This window comes from Myotis daubentonii, chromosome 2 (genome assembly GCF_963259705.1).
Source record: "Myotis daubentonii chromosome 2, mMyoDau2.1, whole genome shotgun sequence".
Lineage (NCBI taxonomy): Eukaryota > Metazoa > Chordata > Mammalia > Chiroptera > Vespertilionidae > Myotis > Myotis daubentonii.
The window spans coordinates 132,940,095-132,957,562 of NC_081841.1; the positions used below are offsets into that span (position 1 = coordinate 132,940,095).

General features: G+C 45.5%; 1 protein-coding gene across 3 annotated transcripts in view; it reads right to left on the minus strand.

Annotated features, from left to right (window-relative positions):
* FNDC3A (fibronectin type III domain containing 3A) overlaps positions 1-11,492 on the minus strand; it is a 220,369-nt gene extending 208,877 nt beyond the window's left edge. Inside the window, exon 1 of one of the 3 annotated variants that reach the window (XM_059684646.1) lies at positions 11,369-11,492. The gene's annotated coding sequence lies outside the window, so the exon portion shown is untranslated. Of the gene's footprint in view, positions 1-9,869; positions 10,152-10,545; positions 10,678-11,368 lie in introns of those variants that run through there. The other 2 variants (XM_059684645.1, XM_059684644.1) reach the window with 2 other exon arrangements.
* Between the last annotated feature and the right edge of the window lie 5,976 nt (positions 11,493-17,468).

Sequence of the window (17,468 nt, forward strand, 5' to 3'; positions counted from 1 at the left end):
ATCCAATTCCCATTTCTACAGCTACCCTCTGTGGGATGTACCCTTTCAGACTTCTTCTCTGCACTTATCTGTATATGAATGAGGCTTTCTGGCAGTAGTTGTTACATAAATGAAATCACATGTACTGGTCAGTGTCTTGCTTTTTCGTGTAAAATATCATTAAAATTTTCCTATTTTCCTAAAGAACTATTTCTGTATCTATTTCATTTTTTTCATGGCTGCCTAATATTCTACTGTAAGAGCATACCATTATTTCACTTTTCTAATGAATGCTGAGACAGATTGCTTCTATTTTTCTTCACACATTTCTCCCTCTGGACGGAATAACCATGTAACATTCTCTAGGAACCTGTCATAGCATTTCTGTATTATAGATATACAGAAGTATGCACTTTAAAAATTGATAGATACTGCCAAATTTTTCTCCTAAAAAGATGAACCTATTTATACTCATTCAATAGTTTAATGCATACTTTCCAATTTGACACTAATAAAATTTTCCACATTTTGCCAATTTTATTAGTAGTAGTAAATATTTTTTTGGAATCCAATTTCATTAAAGTTGTAATTGAAATTTCTCAGATTACTGGTGTGGTTGAGTATCTCTTCAAAACTTTATAGGCTAGTTTTCTACTTCCATGATTTTCCTACTTACATTTTTTCTCATTTCCTACCAGGTTGTCTTTTTCAAACTTAGACATACCTTGCAAACTCTGAATATTTAATTTGTCTATTACATGTCAAAGAGTTTATCACAATCTATTGCTTGCCTTTTTAACCAGTTAACTGCCACGATATTTTAATTTAAAAAGGTCTGCTGCTTGCGTCTATTTATAGACACTTATGGCAGTTAACTGATTAAAATGGCATTTAAGTTTTATGTCTCACCTGAAAAGGCTTTCTTTACCCCACTCCCATAATTTTTAGTTCACTTCTCCTAAAAGTTTTGCCATTTTGTTTTTACTCTCATATAGTTTTCCCCTTTGATCTATTAATATAGTGAATTACATTAATATGTTTTCTAATACTGAATCAATATTGCACTACTGGGATTCAACATATCAGAACTGGTGTAACTTAATAACTGAAAGTCCAGGCTCTGGAGTCAGAATTCCTGAGTTCAAATCCCAAATCTGTCACTAACTAGTTATATGATCTTACAATGTTATTTAACTTCCCCATCCTTCAGTTTCCTCATTTTTAAAATGGTGACAACAGTATATACATCAGAGGGTTGTTCTAAGGATTCAGTAAATTGATACATGTAAAGTTGTTTTCAACAGCACCCAGAATATAAGAATTGTTTAATACATATTCTTATTATTTACTAAGTGCCTTATATTAGCCAGGCACACGGCAGCATTGCTGGAGTTTGCAAAGTAAGGCCTGTGGGTTAAATCTGGCCTTTTGCCTGTTTTTATAAATAAAGTTTTACTGGAACACAGCCAACCCAGGTAAATTCTATACCTGTAGTCATTTTTATGCTCCTACAGCACAGTTAAGTAAATGCAACAGAGTCCATGTGGCCACAAAGCCTAAAATATTGGTTTATCTGTTCCTTTACAGAAAAAAAATCGCTAACCCCAGAACTGTTCAAACTCAGAAAGTTCATAGTTTAATAGTTGAGAAAGACAAGTGAAGAAATATAAATGCTACAGTATGCTAAGTACTCAATCATGATATTGTGTTACTATGGAAATATAGTAATTCAGTACTAAATGACAGGAAGGATTCACACAAGTGAAGAGGCAAAAGAAGAGATATTTTATTTACTTTTAATTATTTTAAAATATGCATTTGTTTACATGTCTTTATCTCTTATCCTAGTGTGTGATTTACCAGAGGAAAGGGAGTATGACATTCATTTTTCTGACATTCATATTCTAAGTATCTAGGACATTTAAGATTTTTAACAAGTGATAGATGGGTAACAATGGTGAAACAAAAATAGAATACCTAGGTTGCAATGATTAGACACGTGCGACTAAGTTCTAGATATAAATATTATATGGCAAGCATTTTACTTGCCATATTAAATAGACTCTCTTTTCTAATTCTTATAATTACCAATTCTTCTTAGATCCTATTATTACCCTTGCCTAAAGTGAAGGAACTAAGACTCAGAGAGGTAAATTGCTCATTTATACATAGTCAGTAAGATAAATAGCCAGCACACAAACCCATATCTCCTTAATGCAAAACATATGCCCTTTGTACTACAAAAAGTTGGAGAGCAGTAGGAAATAGATATAGTCACAGGATATCGACAGAGTATAGACTCTGAAATAGAGACAGAAGTCATTATAATTGATGCAGCAAGAATTATGGTGTGATTTTAATTTCTAAACTTAAAGGGGAGTGGGACAGTGAATTGTTAATTTCTCCTTATAGCAAAAATTTTTTTAAATAAACTTTTATTAGGCAGCACTTTATGAAGGCTAAACTTTATTATTTTAAAAAAATATATTTTTATTGATTTCAGAGACGAAGGGAGAGGGAGAGAGAAATAGAAACATCAATGATGAGAGGGAATCATTGATTGGCTGCCTCCTGCATGCTCCCTACTGGGGATCAACCTGCAACCCAGGCATGTGCTGCCCTTGACCAGAATCGAACCCGGGACCCTTCAGTCTGCATGCCAATGCTCTATCCACTGACTCAAACTGGCAAAGGGTTGATACTGCCTTAAAACTTAAGAGAACATACACATTTATGAAGTATAGAAAATGCTAGTATAAATAAAAATACAAAGTTAACTTAAATGTTGGGGGTTTGTTTGGCTTTAATGCTTTTAAAAGGAAAAAAAGCACCACTGATTTTATCCAGGCAGCTCTCCATCCTATACATCTTTACTTTTTCCAGCACTTAATACTATCTCTGATATACATAATGTATTTGCGTTTTTCTGATGACACAAAATACAGAGAAACCCTAGCCAACTGACTCATGCAACCATAACTCAATGCACCACTATTCACCTGACAATGATTAAATAAAACACAATGTGCGAAAGAAAATAGAAAGCCTTAGAAATACACATCTATAAATTTAGAAACTTCAAAGAGATAGCTCATGTAAATGAATTTTCAAAATTACTGATACCTTTAAATCACCATAACTTATTTTTAAACAATCGTAATGGAAATATTTATTTTTTTATTTTTTAAATATATTTTATTGATTTTTTTACAGAGAGGAAGGGAGAGGGAGAGTTAGAAACATTGATGAGAGCGAAACATCGATCAGCTGCCTCCTGCACACCCCCTCCACTGGGGATGTGCCCGCAACCAAGATACATGCCCTTGACCGGAATCAAACTCGCAACCCTTGAGTCTGCAGGCTGACGCTCTATCCACTGAGCCAAACCGGTTAGGGCCGTAATGGAAATATTTAAAAAGATGTCTTGCTGAAACCGGTTTGGCTCAGTGGATAGAGCATCGGCTTGCGGACTGAAAGGTCCCAGGTTCGATTCCGGTCAAGGGCATGTACCTGGGTTGCGGGCACATCCCCAGTAGGGAGTGTGCAGGAGGCAGCTGATCGATGTTTCTCTCTCATCGATGTTTCTAACTCTCTATCTCTCTCTCCCTTCCTCTCTGTAAAAAATCAATAAAATATATTTAAAAAAAAAAAAAGATGTCTAGGTCTTTCTTCTCTGCCTTAATCTGCACACAATATAACCTTTTCTGATGACTCCAACTCATCAATGTAAATATCAATTACTAGGGGCCCAGTGCACAAATCTGTGCACCTTGAAAGGAACTGTAGGCTACAAGGTTCCTTTCCTCCACGTACCCACCTGGCCCCTCCTGCCTCGGCCCTCAGTCCCGTCTGCCAGCAGCCCTGCTCCCGCTGCCGCCACTCCCAGGCACTGACGGTGCCAGCCCTGCTTGCAACTGCCGACAGCGCGGAGCGAGTGGGACGGGGGCCAGCACCAGCAGCAGGTGCAAGTGGCAGCTGCTGCTCCGATCGCCCCTCAGGAACAGGGGGAGGTGGAGAAGCCCTCAGGGGCAATCGGGGCTGGCAGCCGCCACTCACACCCACTGATGGTGCTGAGCGATCGGGGCTGGCAGCAGGTGTGATCAGGGCTGGTGCCGGCAGCAGGTGTGAGGACCGGTTGGGACTGCGGCACAAGGGAGCAAATAATTTTCAGTAACCACCAGAGGCTTACCCCAATGACAGTGACCGGTGCCCTACCTTGGTCTAGCACCCCCACTCACCTGCTCCACCATCCCACTTAGGGCAACACCCACCATGTTCCGCGCACGCCCCCTGGTTGTCAGCGCATGTCATAGCGACCGGTTGTTCCGCCATTCGGTCCATCTGGTACATGAAATTCATGCACGGGGTGAGGAGGTGGGGTGACTCAGCCTGGCCTGCACTCCGGGGTATGTCCGAATGCCGGTTTAGGTCCGATCCCTGCAAGCTTGGGCCGAACCGGCAGTCAGACATTCCTCTCACAAACCCAGATCACTGGCTCCTAACTGCTCGCCTCCCTGATCGCCCCTAATCATTCGCCTGTCTGCCTGATCGTCCCTAACCACTCTGCATGCCTGCCTCATTGCCCCTAACCACCTCTGCCTCGGCCCCCGTGGCTTCGTCCAGAATGATGTCTCGAAGGCCATTTGACTGTCTGGTCTAATTAGCATATTATGCTTTTATTATTATAGACTAGAGGCCCGGTGCACGAAATTCATGCATATGGGGGAGTTCCCTCAGCCCAGCCTGCACCCTCCTCAATCCAGGACCCCTCGGGGGATGTCCAACTGCCTCCCGCAACCTGGGACCGCTGGCTCCTAACTGCTCGCCTGCCTGCCTGCCTGCCTGCCTGATCGCCCCTAACCACCTCTGCCAGCCTGATCGCCCCTAACTGCTCCCCTACTGGCCTGATCGCCCCTAATGCTCCCCTGTGGGTCTGATTGCCCCTAACCACCTCTGCCTTGCCACGCACCCGGGACCCAGGATTCCTTCCTCCGGCCGGTCGCAGGCACCTGGGACCCAGGCTTCCCTCCCTCTGGCTGGCTGCAGGCACCCAGGACCCAGGCCGGCTTCACCAGGGCCAGACGCAGCCACAGGGGACCGTGGATGGGCGGCTTCACCCAGGCCGCAGCCGTAGGCACCCGGGACTGCAGGGTGGGCAGCTTGTCCCTCTCCTGGGCAGCAGGCACTGGTGCCCGGGACCACGGGGCAGGCAGCTTGTCCCTCTCCCAGGCCGCTGGCGCAGCTGTTGGCACCTGGATCCACGGGGCAGGCGGACTGTCCCTCTCCCGGGCGGCAGGTACAGACACAGCTGCTGGTACCCAGGACCACAGGGACTGTGTGGGGTGCAGATTGTCCCTCTCCCAGGCTGGGCCACAACCCCAGCCGCTGGTGCCCGGGACCGTGGGGCAGGCAGATTGTCCCTCTCCCGGGCCATAGGCACAGGCACGGCCACAGGCATAGCCGCAGCCGCTGGCAACCAGGACCGCAAAGCATGCAGCTTGTCCCTTTCCCAGGCCGCAGGCACAGGTGCAGCTGCTGGCATCTGGGACTGCTGGGTGGGTGGCTTGTCCCTCTCCCGGGCCGCAGCCTGGTTGGTCCCTATTCCTCTCTTGCAAGCTCATTTGTGCCTGGTTGGTCCCCATTCCTCTCTTGCAAGCTCATTTGTGCCTGGTTGGTCCCCATTCCTCTCTCCCCAGTGTTGAGTGTCTGACCCATTACGTGTGACGGCTTGAGGGCACGACGACCATTTGCATATTAGCTCTTTATTATATAGGATTAGGCTGACCTACAGTGAGTCTTCTTAGAGTTACTGAAGGTTGTCCAATTGTTTTGTTTCTTCACTAACTCACCCTAAACTACTTTCAAAAACAAGGTTTCCTACCGTCTGCTCCCAGCACCCTAGCCAAAGTTTCTAAAATGCCAGTTGTAGTTTAAAATATGTAAAACCAAAACAGGCAGTTCATATATTTAACCATACACAAATTCTAAATCAGCCTGGATGTAGCAATTTTCACTGCTCTAAGGCCTGGCTCAAAAGTTTTTCTTCTTGCCCTAACTGGTTTGGCTCAGTGGATAGAGCATCGACCTGCGGACTGAAAGGTCCCAGGTTCGATTCGGGTTGGGGGCATGTACCTTGGCTGCAGGCACATCCCTAGTGGGAGGTGTGCAGGAGGCAGCTGATCCATGTTTCTCATCGATGTTTCTGGCTCTCTATCCCTCTCTCTTCCTCTCTGTAAAAAATCAATAAAATATATTTTAAAAAAAAAGTTTTTCTTCTTTTGCTTCCTAGTTCTAAGACCTAATCTGTGTTGTTGCTAGAGGTATGGCCACAAAATAACAATGACAATAGTAGTTATTTCTGCATATTTTTATTTTTACTATAACAGGGGAAAATACAAATGACATAACAAAACACACTAAACCACCATTTTGACAAATGATATAAGGCCCCTCACGTATGCTATATGGACAATTATCTAGACAATTATTAGCCAAGGGTCAGCAAATCAGGCCCATTGGCCAAACCCTACCCAAAGCTGACTTGTTTCAGTTTGGCCCTTAAAGTAAAGATGTTTTTGTTTTTAAAAGATTGTAAAAAAAAAAAAAAACACAAAAAAAGAACATCCAACAGAGACTCTAAGGGCCCACCAGGCCTAAAATACTACCTCCAGGTCGACAGAAAAAATTTGCCAAACCTTGATCTAAGCTATAATAAGCAAACACATATAAGACATCCCTTATACATAAAGCTTAAGCTGTGAATATGTCAAAGTAGATGTATCGTTGTTTCAGTGATGGGTTCATCATGATACAGCCAAACTGTCTTGTCCAGCCCTGCCTATTCCTCTCTTGAGCATGCCGTAAGGCTTAGCCAAAATCTTTACCCTTCTTTCGTTCTCTTAATACTTGTTCTTGGACGTTCTCAGAATGGTCTCCTTGCTACTAGTACCAGCTATGTCTATTAGTCTTTTTAGGAATGTCATTCCTTTTCCTATCTAAATCTTTCCTAAGCTTCAATTCTGACTTCCTCTGATTGCCTTTCAAGGTCTTTCTAGCCCTCTAGTGGCCCTCATTCTCCTTTAAATTTGAGTCCTTGCTACACAACTTAATAATACCATGTTATTTTTTGCTAATGATTTCCCATGTGTTAATCTAGTATCCCCAACTAATTTGTAAACTACTTGAAGGAAGGAAACATATCACATTGCTTTTATCTGTATCTCCATTTTAATAATAGCTCATCATCTTCTAAGCACACGTCATCTCCCAAGTGTACCTCTCTATCTTGGAGAAAAATAGCCTGAGGGCTGGGTAAAGGGTAGTAAGTGACTGGAAATATCAAAAGATGACACCCACAAAAGAACTTGATGGAAGATCATAGGGTTACACTGAGAACTTAGAAAGTGTATGTGATAAACAAGCAAAACTATAATAGGGGGAGAACAGAGAGATAAGGATCAAGAGATAAAAAGAGACCACTAAATAATACTCTAAAATAAAATGAGCCCAAAATATTAAGAAAATTATAAAAGCTCTTAATCATGTAAAAAAAAAAAAATCCACCCGAATTCAACACTATTAGACATTCATTGCTTTTTAAGAAGCAGCTTTTGCCCTAGCCGGTTTTGCTCAGTGGATAGAGCATGGGCCTGCAGACTGAAGGGTCCCAGGTTCAATTCAGGTCAAGGGCACATGCCTGGGTTGCTGGCTTGATTCCCAGTAGGGGGTATGCAGGAGTCAGCTGATCAATGATTCTCTCTCATTGATGTTTCTATCTCTCTCTCCCTCTCCCTTCCTTTATGAAATCAATAAAAATATATATATTTTTAAAAAGGCAGCTCTTGACATTGATATCCAGAGGGGCCACTTTTAATTTTTATTTTCTTTTTAGCAAAGTCATAAACTGAGGCAGTTTAAGATTCAATGGGATAGATAAGCACAGTATTCTACATTTCTGAATTTACAATATTGTGAATTTATCTGAAGTTTCCTAGAAAATGCGAGGAATAGAAAACATACACAATCATTTATCTTTTGGTTACCTGACTAATAAAATGAAAAATCTTGTGCATATTCCTACATCACTCTTAAAGATACCACCTAGATTCATTTTTATTTAAAAAGCACCAAAAACATTTTTCAAAAAGACTTTTTAGATTACTTCAAATTGTAATTTAAAAATATAGGCAAAAACATAAGATGCCTTGGATGTATAAACATTAAAAAATACAAATTTTTAAAAGAAGCTTAAGTACAGAGATGGGACAAAAGTAAATTTACAATTGTGAGTACAAGAAACACAGTTTATTCTTGTATTATTATTTATTATTTATTGTATTATTTTCCATAAAAACTGTAAATCTACTTTTACCCCACCCTGAGACTAGACTAAAAATTGACAAATTATAAATTAAATGCTCTTTACCTAAGTAAAGCCACAAAAGACAATGAAAAATCGTGGATCCCTTCTCTTTTTTCTGGGTTTTATAGTCTCTTGACCTGACCTATGCCTAGCTAGTCAGAAAACAGGAGGAAATTTTTTAAATTAGTAATAAAATATGCTTAGTATTATACTGTAGAAATTTCACAATCGAAACAATTATTAAATGCATGGTAAAAGAAATCCACTCTCAATTACCCATATGAAGAGGGGAAGTGATAAAACAGATGATACCAAAAGATATCATAGAATCAAAAGATAATCCTAGAATCAGTTTTTTCAAAGCCGAATCTTTACTTTGGGAGAAGCAAATTACCTTCATAATTATGTTTGACTGAAGCCAGTATTAACCGAAAGTTTATTTTTCCTGAGCATTAAATGATTCTGAGGAGTCAGACAAAAGGAAAAAGAGGGAGTTAATTCAGAAGCATACAGGTGGCTAAAGGCAGCCAGACTGAAATTTAAAAAATTTCAGTTAATTTACACAAGAAAACTGAGATGATGTATGTAGGAAAGGAAAATAATATAGTAAAATATACTGTGATAATGCTAAAGTGTTTAAATATAGAATTTTTAATAAAAATTTTGAACAAGATTTTTTTCCTGTCAAATCATCAACCCTTCTTCCCACTAACTGGTATTATTACCGATGGCAACAATATCAGTGGGCTAAAAAGCTGAAAGCAAAATTGTAGGTTCTATATTATAAAAGATGTTTTAAAAATACTTCCTAGCACTGTTTTCTGTGAAGTCCACCACCTGTCTCAGTGGTGGACTTCATGACATGAGAAAAGTCAATTCAACCAAGAAAATATCAAAAAGGCAGGGACTCATTTCTCTTGAATATTTTTAGGTGAATTAAATAAAACTTGCACGATGGCAAGAATTACAGATTTAACAAATACATAAACACTAAATATTCATCCAAACACAAGCACGTAGTCACAAAACTCAATGAGTTTCTGCCTAACATATGGTTCCAACTCCTGAGGAGCATATGTTTAGCACTGGTGCTGGTAATGGCATGGTGATAAAATATTATAGCAACAGCTCAGCTTTTGCTATTTCATTCTTATAATACAGAAAAACTTTGGTTTCAAGAACTATAAACACAGACCACAGTTAAGCAGCAAATTAATTATGTTGCTCACTTTTAAGAGTCCTCGGTGAACACGTACATGAGTGAGGATTATACTGGAAAAATAAATCTTGTCAGCCTGTTATTCTTAATCGATGCGGAGACACAAAGGTTTTCACAAAATCTCACAAAAGAAAATTTCTTAATTCACGGTTCTTAGCACCTCGGCAATCATTACGCACCCCCTCCACCCCCAAAAAATATCCCAAGGCTTTGAACGCAATTTAATAAAAGAACGATGAACGACTACCTTAATTAATTAAAACAGCCGCCGCGATTTTACGACTAAATCATTTGTTCATTTTCCTTTACCGAACGCTGGATGTCCCTCCACAGCCGTCTCAAAAGTTCAGCGATGCCGGCTGCTGCCAGGGCGAGGGCGGCCGCCTGTCTCCCTCCCGACGGAACAGGTGGTACCTCCGCCGGGCGGAGGGACGACCAGGTACAACCCACCGAGACCAAACACACAGGGCGGGTTTTCGAGGTTTTAACCCCACGCTGAGCGGGGAAAATTCTCTTCAGAAACGCGTTTCAAGTCCGGCGGCTGCCGGGAGGCCAAAACCGAAGGCGCGGCGGCCGCTCCCGATCCTCTGCCCAGGGCCCCTCTCCCGCCCCCGCTCCACCAGGAGCGGCGCCGCGGGCCCGCGGGCCCGGGGGGGGGGGGCTGAGTGGGGGGTCGGGGGTGTTGCCCGCGCCCCCGCGCCGCCTCCTCAGGCTGGTGGCCGGGCCGCGCCCCCGGAATTGCCCGGAGGTGAGACCCCCACCCGCAGGTGCCCCGCCGGCCGCCGGGTCCCGCGCGGCCCTCACTCCCCTCGGCCCACGACGCGCCCACAGGACGGGGAGGTCCAGGCCCTCGACGGCCCGACCCCGCTCGGCGCACCGGCCCCCGCAGCCCCAGCCTAACGGTTTCCGTGACGCCGGCCGAGGGGCGGGGCGGGGGTGGCTCGGTCTTCCCCACCTTCCCCGAAGGGAGTGCCCGCGCTCTCACCTCCGAGTCACGCCGCTTCGGGGCGGAGGAAGGCGGCTACCCTGGCGCCTCGTCTTCGGTGACTGACCGCTCTCGCTCCGCCTCAGAGGCAGAGCCGGCTCGGGGGCCGGCGCGCTGACTCTTGGGGTGTCTTCCCGGCTGTGACGGCGCCGCCTCAGCCCCGCTCTTCGCTCCCTCTCCGCGCAGCTCCCGCTTTCTGTTTCACCCGAGGGACCACGAACGCCGCCGCCGCCATGCTTACTACGGAGCCGGGAGGAGGAGCCCGGCGTCGGCGGGCCCAGTGCGGCTGCGCGAGCCCCGCCGACGGCGCCCCCGGCGGCCCGGACTCCGCGGCCCCCGGTCTCTCCTGGGAGCGCGAGCCGCCCGCGGGGCCGCGATGTCCGAGCGGCCCCTCAGCTCCCCGCCCTCCGAGGCTGCAGGCCCTTTCCCGAGGCTCGGCTGCGCCTGGTTCTCAAAGCCTCTGCCGCGGCGGGACCCGGGCCACACCGGGGAAATGTGGCGTTAGTTGAAGTTCCCGGGGCCCCTCACAGTTCTCAGCCCAAATTGCAACCCCCCGCCCCGCCAACCCCGCTTCCCGGGACGCGGCGGGTCCGCCTCTTCACGAAAGCTCGCGAATTTAACGCGGGGCCCGTGCCCGTACGGACACTCCCCCTCGGGATAAGGAGACGACCCCGGTGGGCTGGGCGCCTCCAGCCCTGAGCGCTTGCCGCCCGGGACCTCGCTCGCCAGCAAACACATTTAGGTGTTTACTTCAGTCGGAGACGTGGGAGGTAGTTCCTGGGTCTGTTCCCCAGTCAAATCGCGTGAAAACCCACGACCGTACCTGAGTTTGGACCACAGCGCGAAGATCTACAGGTGAACTCGGCAGCGACCGCCCCCACCTCGGCTCCGGGGGGCGCTGCGGGCCGCCTCGGGAGCCGCCCGCGGGCCGGCGGCGCCTACTTCCGCACTGAGCCCCGGGGGCTCGGGAAGGGGGGTCCTGGAGCGCGAGCCCGGCCCGGGCGCTGCTCCTGCCACCGCCGTGCCGGACGCCACCAGGGTCCCTGTTCTGGCTTGATTTCACTGTTATTTTTTTAAACGGGGCTGCCTTTTAAAAGAGCAGTATTTTTATTTTAACCTTTTCACAGAAATCCTTTCACAAGGTACTCCCTGCCTAGATTCTTAAAGAATACGGTGATGGATGAAATCCTTTGTTGATGACTGACCCTTCCATTCCATGCCCTGGCCTTGCGCTTAAGTCCCAGGGGATTGCTGAAATATGTAGGATCCTCACTCTAGTGATCTCTTTTATTTCCTTTGGCATGTCCTCATCCTTTCTAGTGACTGTCACTGCTTCTCATCTCTTCATCTGCTCCCCGCCCCCCCCCCTCCCCCTGGTCCTTCCTCTCATCCTTCCTGTTTTACTGTTTATTTTTTATCATTTTCTCCTTTCTTGACTGCTTTTCTTTATGGCTCCAGGTGATGAATAATCAGATGTTTCTATCTACATCCAGCTAATGGAAATTTTTTTCTTCCCATCAGTAAATAGGACAGTGACTCTACATCAAGTGGTATCTTAAGATATTTTTATTGCTGTTCATTATTAAAAGTTATTTTCCTGTGAGAGGTGTTTCCTTTTCTTTAATTTTCTTTAAAAATTAATATATTTTTAAGTTTTTTATTTTAATTAAAGTAGATATACAACATATTAGTTTCAGGTGTACGACAGCATGGTGATTGAACATTTATATGCCTTATAAAGTGACCACCACAATATAACAAGTAACCAACTGTCATCAGACATAGTTATTATATTATCTGTTCTATTCCCTATACTGTACATTATATCCCTGAAGCTTATTTTATAACTGGAAGTTTGTACTCAATCCCCTCCCCTTTTCTTAGCTTCTAGATTTGGTCCTCTTTCAGACAAAATTGCTGGAAAGCTGATCTCTGAATAACTAAAACATAACTCCATATTGTTTTTAAGTATGAGGATTTAAAGCATTTCTTGGGCATACCTACTACATGTGTATATGAAACAACAAAGAACAGCTATTTTGAAAGAGAATAAGACACAATTCAGGAATATCATTGAAGTAGACCTAGAGATGGTAGTTAACAATATACAATGCTGTAAGCGGAGTCAGGTGAGGACTGGGAAATGTATGTCCTGTGGAGAGAATGGATCACACACATCACCCTAGCATGGGCATCAGCATGAATTTTCTGAGAATCCAGAGAGGGACAAGAATTTATGTTGGCTATGAACAAATCACTTTTCAGTGCTTCATTTTTTTAATCAATAAAATAGGGGTCCTTTTCAGTCCTCATCTTTATTGAGCTTTCAACAATACTCAACACTTTGACAACTTCCTTGAATATTTATTCTTCCTTTGGCATTATAATTTCCTTGCATTTTTTGGTTCTGTTTGTTTGTTTGTTTTTATATTTCTGGGTGCTGCTTCTCTAATTCCCTTGCAGGTTATTTTCTTCTCCCTAGTTATTAAATACTAGGGGCCCGGTGCACGAAATTCGTGCACTGGGTGTGTGTGTGGGGGGAGTGTCCCTCAGCCCAGCCTGCCCCCTCTCACATACTGGGAGCCCTCAGGCGTTGACCCCCATCACCCTCCAATCGCAGGATCGGCCCCTTGCCCAGGCCTGACGCCTCTGACAGAGGCGTCAGGCCTGGGCAGGGGACCCTCATTTCCCCCCATCACTGGTTCTGCCCCCAGACCAGGCCTGATGCCTCGGCCAGAGGTGTAGACCCCCATCACCCTCCAATCGCCTGATCGGCCCCTTGCCCAGGCCTGACGCCTCTGCCAGAGGTGTCAGGCTTGGACAGGGGACCCCCATCTCTCCCTGATCACTGGCTCTGGCCCCCGCCCAGGCCTGAGGCCTCTGGCCCAGGAATCATGCCTGGGCAGGGGACCCCCATCTCCCTCTGATCGCTTGCTCCACCCCCCACCCAGGCCTGATGCCTCGGCCAGAGGAGTTGACCCTCATCACCCTCCGATCACCAATCACCGGATCGGCCCCTTGACCAGGCCTGAGGCCTCCAGCAGAGGTGTCAGGCCTGGGCAGGGGACCCCCAGCTCCCCGCGGTTGCAGGCTCCGCCCCTGCCCAGGCCTAACGCCTCTGGCCTAGGCGTCCGGCCTGGGCAGCGGGGACCCGCAGCTGCAGCGGCCCCGCGATCATGGGCTCCGCTTTAGGCCCAGGCAAGGGACCCCTAGCTCCCAGGACTGCCAGCTTCGACTGTGCCCAGCTCCCATCGCTGGCTCCACCCCTACTTCCTGCTATCACTGGCCAGGGCGGAAAAGGCACCTGATTCTCCCATCATGGCTGGGGGGCAGGGCAAAGGCGGCCCCAGGGCCGCCTTTGCCCTGCCCCCCAGCTCTTAGCTCCCCCCTGGGTTTCCAATCACTGTCAGTGGCAGGGGGCTTCTTCCTGCTTTCCCTTTCACCTCCCTGCATTGTGCCTACATATGCAAATTAACCGCCATCTTGTTGGCAGTTAACTGCCAATCTTAGTTGGCAGTTAATTTGCATATAGCCCTGATTAGCCAATGAAAAGGGTATCGTCGTACGCCAATTACCATTTTTCTCTTTTATTAGATAGGATAGGGGTACCTCTCAATTTCATTTCGGTTCTTTTCTGTTTTCATTATAATCTCTTGATCTAAACATCTCCCACACCAGTGATTTTAGTTATCATTTATATGCTGATGATTTCCAAATATGTGTCTCTAGCCCAGACCTTCCCCTTAAATTCCAGATCTGATACCAGCTGTTTCAATGACATGTTCACTAATGTCACAACAGTTTAGGCCAGTGGTCGGCAAACCGCGGCTCGCGAACCACATGCGGCTCTTTGGCCCCTTGAGTGTGGCTCTTCCACAAAATACCACGTGCGGGCATGCAGTACAGTGCAATTGAAACTTTGTGGCCCATGCGCAGAAGTCAGTTTTCGGCCTGGGCGACCCTATTTTGAAGAAGTGGCATTAGAAGAAGTGGGGGGTGTCGGTCAGGAGATGCAGCGCAGGCGGGCCACGGGATACACAGCGTGGGGGAGGCGCGCACAGTTCATGCCCGAGTTGAGTGAGCCAGTCAGTCAGCAGTCTCATTGTGCAGTGGTTAGTGCTAGTCACATCAGCAAATCGCACGGGTGACAAAAGTAAAGTTTATTAAGTTAATTTTAGGGAATGTTGTGGAGTGAAAGAAGATGTAGTGTCGAGGATTGAGAAAGGTATGTTGAGATGGTTTGGACATATAGAGAGGATGAACGAAAGGAGATAGACGAAACAAGTATACAGGACGAGTGAGGATGGGAGAGTTGGAAGGGGTTGACCTCAGCGAACGTAACTCAATCAGATTGAGGACGTTTTTAGCAAAGGCCAGCTTAGGAGTACCCTAATTAAGTTAATAACAATGTACCTACCTCTATAGTTTAAGTTTTTTTTTTTTTTTAATTAAATCTTTATTGTTCAGATTATTACATTTGTTCCTTTTTTTCCCCCCCCCCCCCATAACTCCCCTCCTCCCAGTTCCCGCCCCACCCTCCGCCCTCACTCCCCACCCACTGTCCTCATCCATAGGTGCACGATTTTTGTCCAGTCTCTTCCCACATCTCCCACACCCCTTTCCCGCCCAAGAATAGTCAGTCCATTCCCTTTCTATGTCCCTGATTCTATTATAATCAACAGTTCATTCTGTTCATCAGATTATTTATTCACTTGATTCTTAGATTCACTTGTTGATAGATGCATATTTGTTGTTCATAATTTGTATCTTTACCTTTTTCTTCCTCTTCCTCTTCTTAAAGGATACCTTTCAGCATTTCATATAATCCTGGTTTGGTGGTGATGAACTCCTTTAGCTTTTCCTTATCTGTGAAGCTCTTTATCTGACCTTCAATTCTGAATGATAGCTTTGCTGGATAAAGTAATCTTGGTTGTAGGTTCTTGGTATTCATCACTTTGAATATTTCTTGCCACTCTCTTCTGGCCTGCAAAGTTTCTGTTGAGAAATCAGCTGACAGTCGTATGGGTATTCCCTTGTAGGTAACTGAGTTTCTTTCTCTTGCTGTTTTTAAGATTCTCTCTTTATCTTTTGCTCTTGGCATTTTAATTATGATGTGTCTTGGTGTGGTCCTCTTTGGATTCCTTTTGTTTGGGGTTCTCCGAGCTTCTTGGACCTGTAAGTCCATTTCTTTCACCAGGTGGGGGAAGTTTTCTGTCATTATTTCTTCAAATAGGTTTTCAATATCTTGCTCTCTCTCATCTTCTGGCACCCCTATAATTCTGATGTTGGTACGCTTGAAGCTGTCCCAGAGGCTCCTTACACTATCCTCGCATTTTTGGATTCTTTTTTCATTTTGCTTTTCCGGTTGGATGTTTTTTGCTTCCTCGCATTTCAAATCATTGACTTGATTCTTGCGCTCCTCTGGTCTGCTGTCGGGCGTCTGTATAATATTCGTTATTTCAGTCTGTGTGTGCTTAATTTCTAGTTGGTTCCCCAATATAAGATCGAGGGTCTTATTAGTTTTCGTGTAGATCTCATTAAGTTTATCGGCAGCTTCTAAACAGTTCTTGAGAGACCTTAAAAGTGTGGTTCTGAACTCTATTTCTTCCATTGACAATTTTGTCCTGTTTCTTTGTCTCCGCATTTTGTTATGCTTCCTTGGTGTACCCCCTAGTGGTCTTTGTTCGCAGTCTTATAGTTAAATCTTGATTGTTGTAGCTAATTCCAGGGAGGGTTTGACCTCCAGGCCAAGTGGCTATGAGAATCAGCTGTGTCAGCAGTGAGAGAACTTCTGTCCTCTAGGGAGGTGCTAATCTAGCCTTTGCCTGAGGCTATCCGGCAAATGCCTTTGCCTGAGGCTATCCGGCAAATGCCTCTGTGCAGGGCTTGGGCGGGGCGGGTCGCACAGGATCAACAGGGTGGGCCGGAGAGAGCAGTTATGGCGGCTCTCAGTCCTGTCCCAAGGGGCTCTGCCTCTCTGAGTCCCAGCACGCGCTGCAAAGCTCGGAGAGAAAGCTGCACTCGCTCTGACCGAAGCCAGACAGTCCCGCTTCTCCCGTTTGAGTCTGGGTCCCTAAAGACTCGCCCGGATCTGGTGCTCAGAGTCTGCGACTCCCTCCCGATTGAAAACAACAACCGCGCCCTCCGCCGCCAGCCCGCTCCGCACCTCAGAACTTGACCTCAGCACCGCGCCTCCTCTGAGTGTCCGTATGCGTTTCTCTTTCTTCCTAGTTGTAGGACTTCCACTCAGCCAGCGTTCCTGTGGTTCTGGGTGATGTCCCTTCCGTTTTTTGGTTTCACTTTTGAAGTAGTTGTTCAAAGCAGCAAACTCCGGCGTTAACCTATGCCGCCATCTTGGTTCTCCTCTATAGTTTAAGTTTAAAAAATTTGGCTCTCAAAAGAAATTTCAATCGTTGTACTGTTGATATTTGGTTCTGTTGACTAATGAGTTTGCCTACCACTGGTTTAGGATAACTGAATTCATAAATTCTTCTTGTTTTCTTTACCCTCTCTATCCAGTTGTTCAAATCAAATATGTAGTAGTCATATCTTCCTTACCCTCAGACCCCATATTCATTGTACCACCAAGTCCTGGCAATTTTATCTCCAAAATCTTGCAAATTGGTCTACTTCTTTCCAATTGCCACCAATTTAATCTGGTCTCACTGCATACAACCGGGGCCCTTCCAGTCATTCTCTACTTTGCAGCCAAAATGATTTTTTGAAAAGCAAATAAGACTACATACCACTTCTCACATGAAACCCTTAAACAACTTCTCATTGCTCTGAAGGAAAGACTAGAATTTTGAAGGTGCCTACCAGACCATGTGAGAGGTCTTGCCTTTTTCATTCTCATCTCATCTAACTCTCCTTGCTTACTAAGTGGGAGACTTCCTGACTTTCTTTTAGTTTCTCTAATGTGC